The sequence below is a fragment of the Scylla paramamosain genome, chromosome 8, assembly GCF_035594125.1.
Source record: "Scylla paramamosain isolate STU-SP2022 chromosome 8, ASM3559412v1, whole genome shotgun sequence".
Lineage (NCBI taxonomy): Eukaryota > Metazoa > Arthropoda > Malacostraca > Decapoda > Portunidae > Scylla > Scylla paramamosain.
This window is the reverse complement of record NC_087158.1, coordinates 18,539,540-18,549,539: the sequence shown is the minus strand read 5'-3', so window position 1 is coordinate 18,549,539 and position 10,000 is coordinate 18,539,540. Positions and strand designations below refer to the sequence as shown.

General features: G+C 40.9%; 1 protein-coding gene across 10 annotated transcripts in view; it reads right to left on the bottom strand.

The window, feature by feature from the left end:
• The window catches only part of LOC135102901 (collagen alpha-2(I) chain-like), a 107,941-nt gene that overhangs the window by 72,674 nt on the left and 25,267 nt on the right, over positions 1 to 10,000 (bottom strand). Inside the window, exon 2 of one of the 10 annotated variants that reach the window (XM_064008542.1) lies at positions 5,266 to 5,379. The exons of the other annotated variants lie outside the window; for them this stretch is intronic. The gene's annotated coding sequence lies outside the window, so the exon portion shown is untranslated. The remainder of the gene's footprint in view (positions 1 to 5,265; positions 5,380 to 10,000) is intronic. 10 annotated transcript variants of the gene reach the window in all.

Here is a 10,000-nt window from a genome sequence, read left to right as displayed (position 1 = left end):
ACAGACGAAAAAGGATAAAAAGGAAACACTAAATTTTCGTATAATGAATGAAAATAAAAAGAATCTAAAATCGTATTGAAGAAAAAGGAAATTAATAAAATAAGTGATAAAAAGGAAGAGGTAAGTTAAGAAAAGATAAGAAATGAAGAACTGAAGAAGAAAAAGCATGTTAATGTAAAAAAAAAGTGAATGAATAAATAATGAAACAGAAGAATATAGCACGTAAACTACGAGAGAGAGAGAGAGAGAGAGAGAGAGAGAGAGAGAGAGAGAGAGAGAGAGAGAGAGAGAGAGAGAGAGAGAGAGAGAGAGAGAGAGAACGTGAAATAAATTATGATCACATTCTTCTTCTCTCTCTCTCTCTCTCTCTCTCTCTCTCTCTCTCTCTCTCTCTCTCTCTCTCTTCCTGCATATTTTCTACCCTCCTTCTCCTCCTCTTACTTGCGTGGTTAAGTTATAATGTTTGTTGTGTGAGGATCAGTTTTGCAACGCGAGAGAGAGAGAGAGAGAGAGAGAGAGAGAGAGAGAGAGAGAGAGAGAGAGAGAGAGAGAGAGAGAGAGAGAGAGAGAGAGAGAGAGAGAGAAGACACTTGAGTAGCTGAAGGGAAGGCAGAAAACACAAAGGAACATAAAGAATGCACAAATAACACAGGAGGAGGAGGAGGAGGAGGAGGAGGAGGAGGAGGAGGAGGAGGAGGAGGAGGAGGAGGAGGAGGAGGAGGAGGAGGAGGAGGAGGAGGAGGAGGAGGAGGAATGGAACTGTCGTCCCCTACACAATGGCCGCTTCAGGTCACTCCCTTTCTCCCCAACTCTCTACCTCCTCCCCTCCCCCCTCTCCCAGTGCCCCATTCTCACACCTCCAAGGGGCAGAGGAGGGGCGGGGCGGCGGAAGTAGAAAGCGTGGAGGAGGAGGAGGAGGAGGAGGAGGAGGAGGAGGAGGAGGAGGAGGAGGAGGAGGAGGAGGAGGAGGAGGAGGAGGAGGAGTGACTTGCAACAGGGAATCGTGAGCGCGGTCCCCTCCTCCTCCTCCTCCTCTTCCTTACCTCCTCCATCCCTCCCCCGAAGCTAAAAGGTGCTCTGAACTCTGACTGAGGAGGAGGAGGAGGAGGAGGAGGAGGAGGAGGAGGAGGAGGAGGAAGGTGGTGGTGACAAAAAGTGTTGATAAGTTGATTATTATACACACACACACACACACACACACACACACACACACACACACACACACACACACACACACACACACAGACGTAGGCACACACCACGGTTGACAAATCATTCGCGCACATTCCTCTCTCTCTCTCTCTCTCTCTCTCTCTCTCTCTCTCTCTCTCTCTCTCTCTCTCTCTCTCTCTCTCTCTCTCGGTAATAAGTGCTTGGTACATAAAAACCACTGCCACCACCACCACCACCACCACTACTACTACTACTACTACTACTACTGCTACTACTACTACGATCTGCAGACATTTAGTGCTGCCGTCTTCATATACACGTTGATAAATAAAAGTAGCAGCAGCTGTAGTAGTAGTAGTAGTAGTAGTAGTAGTAGTAGTAGTAGTAGTAGTAGTAGTAGTAGTAGTAGTAGTAATGATGATGACATGATAGTGCAGACAGTTGTATTAATAATAGTAGTCGCAGTAGTAGTAGCAGTGATGGTGGTAGTGGTGACAGTAGTGGTGATGTTGGTGGTGACAGGAGTGGTGATGGTGGTGGTGACAGGAGTGGTGATGGTGGTGGTGACAGGAGTGGTGATGGTGGTGGTGACAGGAGTGGTGATGGTGGTGGTGACAGTAGTGATGGAGACAGTAGTGATGATGATGATGGTGGTGGTGGTGGTGCAAGGAAGCCACACCTCACTATCTTATCTACCGCGCAGTGACTCACCCTGCACACACACACACACACACACACACACACACACACACACACACACACACACACACACACACACACACTGTAAAAGAGAGAGAGAGAGAGAGAGAGAGAGAGAGAGAGAGAGAGAGAGAGAGAGAGAGAGAGAGAGAGAGAGAGAGAGAGAGAGAGAGAGAGAGAGAGAGAGAGAGAGAGAGAGAGAGAGAGAGAGCAAGGTCACCTCCTGCTGAAAAAATAAACAGCCTAGGAAAGCGATTCATGCATCACACAACGCAGACCTTCTTGCTAATCCACGCACGCACGCACGCACTCACTCTCCCACTCACATCCGCCCCCGCTATCGCCACCTCCACCCACACATCCACCACTAGTTTTATCATTGTAGTAGTAGTAGTAGTAGTAGTAGTAGTAGTAGTAGTAGTAGTAGTAGTAGTAGTAGTATTAATGGTGGTGGTGGTGGTGGTGGTGGTGGTGGTGGTGGTGGTGGTGGTAGTAGTAGTAGTAGTAGGAGTAGTAGTAGTAGTAGTAGTAGTAGTAGTAGTAGTAGTAGTAGTAGTAGTAGTAGTAGTAGTGTTAACGTAGTTTTTTGTTGTTGCTGGTTGTGGTTATTATTATTATTATTATGATTATTATTATTACTATTATTATTATTATTATTATCGTTATCATAATTACCACCATTTCCACTACCATCACCACCATTAGTATTGTTGTTGTTGCTGTTGTTGTTGTTGTTGTTGTTGTTGTTGTTGTTGTTGTTGTCGCTGTCGCTGCTGCTGCTGTATCAATATAATACCCATCACTAACACAATTACTACTACTAGTATCATTGTTATCATCATCACCCTTTTAATAATGATACGCTTTTTTCACATTTATTTCCGGCACAACCACCATTACCACCACACAACAATATCACTCTTACACCTGTCAACAACACTTACAACACTTACAACAACACCTCCACAACCAAGACATACTTCCCTACGTGTTGTGTTGGTAATGCAGGACTGGGAACTCTCGCCTCTACAGTATTAACTCCAACGAGACACGGCGTAATGGAGAGGAAGTTTGATACAGAGATACAAAGGTAGGTAGATATAGGACAGGTGAGGGACATGTGCGAAAATATAAATGTACAGAAAGAGAGGGTAGATGGAGAGAGGAGGAGGAGGAGGAGGAGGAGGAGGAGGAGGAGGAGGAGGAGGAGGAGGAGGAGGAGGAGGAGGAGGAGGAGGAGAAGGAGGTCTATCTTATTTCCACACTATACTTAATATCAGACTTATGAGGGAGCAGAGCAGAGGAGAAGAGAGGAGGGGAGAGGAGGAGAGGGAGAGAAGAGGATGAAGAAGAAACAGAGGAAGACGAGATAATGAACAGGGAAGAGAAATGAAGAAAAAAAGGAAACGAAAAGAAAAAAATATGAATGGAAAAAAAAAATGAAAATGTGGTGAAAAAATGGTCTCTTTAAAACGGTAAGTCAGTATTTTTGGGAAATTTCAGGTTATGGGAACGGCTTTTCTTTCTTTATCGTTTACATTCGTCTCTTTAATTTCCTATTTATTCGTTTTCCGTTCATTCATTCTTTTCTAAACTGCTTTTTTTATAACGTTTTACTTATATAGTATTTACATGTATCTCTCACACACACACACACACACACACACACACACACACACACACACACACACACACACACACACACACACACACAACACAGAGAGAGAGAGAGAGAGAGAGAGAGAGAGAGAGAGAGAGAGAGAGAGAGAGAGAGAGAGAGAGAGAGAGAGAGAGAGAGAGAGAGAGAGAGAGAGAGAGAGAGAGGTTAAAGGACCTTGGCCGGTGCAGCAGTGACGGGAGGGGCCTGGAGAGGGGAGGGGAAGGGGAGTGAGAGAGAGGCGACAAGGGGAGAGGGGAGGGGAGGGGAGAGGGGAGAGAGTTGCACAAACCCCAGATTGCAACAATGCACCAAACTGAGACGTCTCCCCTTCACCCTTCCCTCCCCCCGCTCCCCTTCCCACCCGACCCTACTCCCCCACCCCCACTACATTCACCCCCACAGTATAACATTGCGTATCTCAAAATATTCACCTCATAGTTTATAATAACTCCCTACCCTCTCCCCACATCACACACACACCATTCCCTATCCTTTCCTCCCCATGTTTCTCATCTTCTCGTCTTTTCCATCCTTTCTATTTCCATTTTTTCTCTTTCTAAATAATCTTTCAACTCTTCTTCAAATATATTTCTCTCCTCTTCTTCCACAGCCATTTCTCTCCTCTTCCCTTCTTCCTCAACCATTCTGCTCTTCATTTTCTTCTTCTCCAAGTACTAACATTCTCTCTCTCTCTCTCTCTCTCTCTCTCTCTCTCTCTCTCTCTCTCTCTCTCTCTCTCTCTCTCTCTCTAGGGAGGAGGAAGATAAGGATGAGAAAATGGAGGGAGAGATAGAAAGGAGGGATAAGGAGGAGGATGACCAAGACGAAGAGAGAGAGAGAGAGAGAGAGAGAGAGAGAGAGAGAGAGAGAGAGAGAGAGAGAGAGAGAGAGAGAGAGAGAGAGAGAACCTACTCTACTGACAAACAGTAACGGAAAAAAAAAACAAGGCCTATAGAATAAGTCTACCCGAGTACCTTAACCTGACTACCTTGGCTACCTAATTAACCACCTGGCCTCACCTATCCTGTCTAAATTACTGCTGATGCTTCTCCTGGTTTCATCTCTCTCTCTCTCTCTCTCTCTCTCTCTCTCTCTCTCTCTCTCTCTCTCTCTCTCTCTCTCTTGTACTTATATTCCTACTTCTCTTCCTGTTCTTATTTTCCTCCTGCTCCTCCTTCCCCCTTTTTTTTTATTCTCTACCCTTCCTCATTTTCTATGCAGTAATTCCTCGAATAATAATCTACATTTCACAACACTTTTCTTCAGTCTTCTCTTCTTTATCAACAGAATTTCCTACCTTTTTTCATAAATTTTCCTTCTTTCATTCTTCCCAACTCCTCTCCTCAATTCCTTTCTGCTTTTATTATCACCACGCGTTCCTCTCTTCCTACTTTTCCTCCCACTTGTTCGTCTCTACTCCACACACACACACACACACACACACACACACACACACACACACACACACACACACACACACACTAATAATTTCCATTCCTCTTCGATGAAGTTCGCATAGAGGAGGAGGAGAAGAAGGAGATCAATAATGTAATAACCAAACAGATTAACAAACACATAAGTTGCATGCATACTCTCTCTCTCTCTCTCTCTCTCTCTCTCTCTCTCTCTCTCTCTCTCTCTCTCTCTCTCTCTCTCTCTCTCTCATCTCGCATCTCTCCACGCATCACTCTTCCCATTTTCTTTGCTTTACTTCAGTCCATCCCAACACTTACTAGCCCAGGCCACTCGTGACGTCATGGGAGGGGATGACGCAATGGTGACATCACGAGGTAAACACTGAAGTCACGTGACCTCGACAGACCAGACCAGGCAGCCAATCAACTCACCTGTAGAGAAAAGAATGGGTTAATATGTGGGGGGGGCAGAGAGAGAGAGAGAGAGAGAGAGAGAGAGAGAGAGAGAGAGAGAGAGAGAGAGAGAGAGAGAGAGAGAGAGAGAGAGAGAGAGAGAGAGACTTTTATTCTTTTAATTAACCTATTTATTTATTTAGTTTATTTTGTTGAAATGGTTATTTTTTTTCAGTTAGATATGGATTTATTTATTATGTTTTATGATGTATGTTGATCTTATATATTAGTAAACACACACACACACACACACACACACACACACACACACACACACACACACACACACACACACACACACACACACACACAGGTACAACAGGAGGGTGGAAGTGGAGGTAGCTAGAAGTGAGCTCAGGGTAATCCACTTATAATCCACGCCTCTACTGGTAATCCAAGCGAGGAGGAGGAGGAGGAGGAGGAGGAGGAGGAATAAGCCAGCTCCTTTCATTGTAGTTCAGTGCTCGTGGTTATGTATGCACAGTACATTCCCGTGTATTTTACGTAGGTCTATTTGGAGTACTTCTGTTCCTTCAACTTCACCCTTTATTAACAGAGATAACAAAGTAACATAGGAATAGTTCATAAAAAAAGAGGAGCATAATGGGAAAACAAGTAGCCATTGAGAACATTATAAGAACACAAGAACACAGTTAGAACACACACACAAACGCAATAATAACATAAGAAGAACAAAGAACATGATTATTAAGAACATAATTGGTTCTCACATAGAGTGGCAGACGACTGTAATAGACCCAGTATTCAAGTTGTTAGTGCCCAATCATTAGGGAGTTTTAAAAGATTAGATAAATTTATGGATGGGATGACCAGTGGAAATAGTCAGGCGTTTCGTACAGGAACTGCTAAAAAAAAAAAAAAAAAAAATCAATGGACCGAACTTGGCTTGATTTAACACAACTGAACTTAAATATAACCTAACAAGACCAAATCTGACGGCTTCTTGCGGCTTTCCTTAGTTTTTTATGTTGTAATTGATGAGAATACTAGAGAAAAGTTGCAAGAAGACAGTATGAAGGTCTACATGTGGCAGTCCTTCTATAATACTCGTATACGCCTACCTGCCTCTATATCTATCCCAATACCTGCCTTTATATCCACGTTTCAATATCGCTCCATAAACGTGTCTCATCTTGTAAAGCTTTCTACTGACTAAACTACTCACACCATTACGAGTTTGTTCCTGTCATTTACCATCCTATCTGAGAACTAGAGAACTATAATTTTTTTTATCTCCTTTTTTTCATGATCGATGTATCAAAACAGTTTCTCAATAAAATGTACTATATTTTGATGACTTTCTTATTAATGTCTTCTTTCTTCATTAAACATTATTATTCACAACCAATATTTTATAAACTGCCATATTTCCACGGCTATTTCATCCATATTTCCTTCCTTCGCCATTTATTATTCTATTTGACAACTTGTTTCTCAAAAAGCGTGCTATATTTTGACAGCTAACTTATTCGTGTTCTCTCTCTCTTCCAGGAACACGATCTTAAAAACTATCATATTTTCAAAGTTAATTCGGTCATATTTCCTTCCTTCCTTATTTACTACTTTATTTGACAGCCAGTGCCACATTTTGACAAGTAACTTATTCATGTCTTATTTCTTTTTCACTCGTCTTCCTTCTCACAACCGATTTATGACTACTATCACATATTGACGAGTCTCTTCCTACCCCCTTTCCCCATCAAGTCATAAATTAAAAAGGAGGAAAAAAAGAAAAGTAAAAGAAAAAAAGAAAGCGAAGGTAGGAAAGAGAAGTAAAGAAAACAAGAAAGAAAGAAAAGTGAGAAACGGGAGTACTGAAGGAAACTGCAAACTAACCTAACTTTTTATTTATTTATTTTTTTTTCGTGAATAGCCAACTGACGAGACGAGACGAGACACACACACACACACACACACACACACACACACACACACACACACACACACACACACACACACACACACGACATTATATACTCAGGCAGGTAATGTTGTGATGTTATGGCGTGTTGTACTAAGGATTATTGTGAAGTAGATTAGATTAACTGTATATCTTTTGTTACCTCGCGTTCAAAGTTCGATACAGCCACCTTTTCACAATGGTTCATTTATTTACTTATTTATTTTTTTCTTGTTCATAAACATCTTTTCATTTTTTTTATTTTTCCGTTCTTTCTTTCTGATAGTAACCACCTTTTCAAATAATAAGCTTTATTTTTTTTTTCTCACGGTCAGATTTTTTTTTTATTCATGGTCTCGTCGTGGTTAGAAAGATGCAGAAACTTCAAATAATAAGCTTTAATTTTTTTTTCTCACGGTCAGATTTATTTATTTTTTTTATTCATGGTCTGGTCGTGGTTACAAAGATGCAGAAACTTCAAATCCAGTCCCCCCTTTTTTTTTTCTGCGCAGGTACCTATTTATTTCTATGTATCTGTTTATGTATTACCTTCGATAACAATATACAAAAAGGAGAACGTATAAAAAGAACCATTACAGTATATATTCTAAGTATTTCAATGTATCTGTCTACAGGAGGTAGGTGGCGAAAAGAACAAGAAATAAAGAAGAAATAAAGGTCAGAAATAAAGCACTCTATTTCCCAGCCCGTGTTCCCTTTACCACCTGCCGCTAACCTGTCACAGTATCCTCACACGCACTCGTCTATAAATGAAGTTTAATAATAACGCAATAAAAAAAGATAAAAAAAAAATGAGTATCTATATAAAAAGGATAGGAACAAAGTCATCGCAAACTTCGCAAGACACATTTCCAACGCAAAGAAAAAAAAAATCATTAGGAAGAGTCGGCAAGAAATACGAGGAACTTTCAATTTCATTCGCTTTGTTTTCCGTTACTGTTTTGTTTTTGTTTTTGGTGTTCTGTTTGACACTTGTTTTCTTATTTGTTATTGCTTTGTTTGTTGTTGTTTTATCAATCTTCTTTCTTGTTTTTTTTTCTTTCATCATATGGAGCAATTTATAAATTTTAACTTTCTAAGACTGCTAGAGAGGAAAGTTTACCAGAGCTAACTTACCATAACTTAAGTGTGTGTGTGTGTGTGTGTGTGTGTGTGTGTGTGTGTGTGTGTGTGTGTGTGTGTGTGTGTGTGTGTTGTCGTCACCACCTTCCGTTCTCACTCTTTTCCAATGCTTTCTTGTGTTTTCCTATTCGTGATCAAAATATTCAGTGTTTTGCAAAGTATGAAAGATGTGTGTCGATACGAGCACCGAGTCTGGGCCACCCCGTGTAGGATTACCGGGCTGGTGTACATAGACAGGGAGATAATTTTTTTTATTTTTTTTTTTTTTTTTTTTTTTTTTACTTACAATACCGTCAACCTAATTATACATACAAAGATGAAGAGAAACAGACACATCATGATTTTCTTCCTCGATAAATACTCACTCCTTCATTATATTCTTACTATTAATAACCTGCTTCCCTTTTGCAATTTGAACTGAAAATACATTGACCAGAATTCTTTAACACTTTCTCTCACCAGGACTAATTTTTAAAGGCCACTATTACCACCCTTCTACTTTCCCTTTTTTTTGGGGGGGGACACACTGACGAAAATTCTTAAAAAACACATTGTTCTCTCAGCAGGACAGTTTTCAAAGGTCACAGAGATAATCAGCGTGTTATCATGTGTTTTTTTTTTCTCCTCGTTAAATCATAACTAGAACAATAACTACCACTAAAACCTGTAGACAGTAGAGGAAACGTGAGGAAACATTTCAAAATACGGTACACTGAATAGGAGAGAGAGAGAGAGAGAGAGAGAGAGAGAGAGAGAGAGAGAGAGAGAGAGAGAGAGAGAGAGAGAGAGAGAGAGAGAGAGAGACTGCAAAGGATCATTGCCAAATAATTATGAATCAAAATTGCAGAAGAAGAAATAGAAGAAGAAATCATAACAAGTATCTATTACTACGCACTGTACCATTTCTAATACATTACAACAAATAAATAATAAATAAAAGACGAAATTAATATATACGATGATAACTTTGCATTCTTCTCTTCCAGCGCGTTACAGCATCAGTTGTGAGGAAACAGAAGTGGCGGCATGTTATGTAATACAGAGAGAGAGAGAGAGAGAGAGAGAGAGAGAGAGAGAGAGAGAGAGAGAGAGAGAGAGAGAGAGAGAGAGAGAGAGAGAGAGAGAGAGAGAGAGAGAGAGAGAGAGATTCACACTGTCCTATTCCTTTATTCCTTATTTATGTATTCACTTATTCTTGTTTCGTGGAAGTGAAGAAAAACAAAACGATACAACAACAACAACAACAACAACAACAACGATTACTACTACTATTATACATACTAAAGGCCGATACAGGATGACAAGAACATCAACAAATATTAGTACTCTTACCATTATTACTACTATTCCAACTACCACACACAAAAAAAAACTATTACACCACCAACAACAACTACTACTACTACTACTACATTATATCCCAACACCAAACTGAAGAAGCACGTTAACCATCAGAGAGAGAGAGAGAGAGAGAGAGAGAGAGAGAGAGAGAGAGAGAGAGAGAGAGAGAGAGCAGTGGAGTGTTTTGGGCCCAGC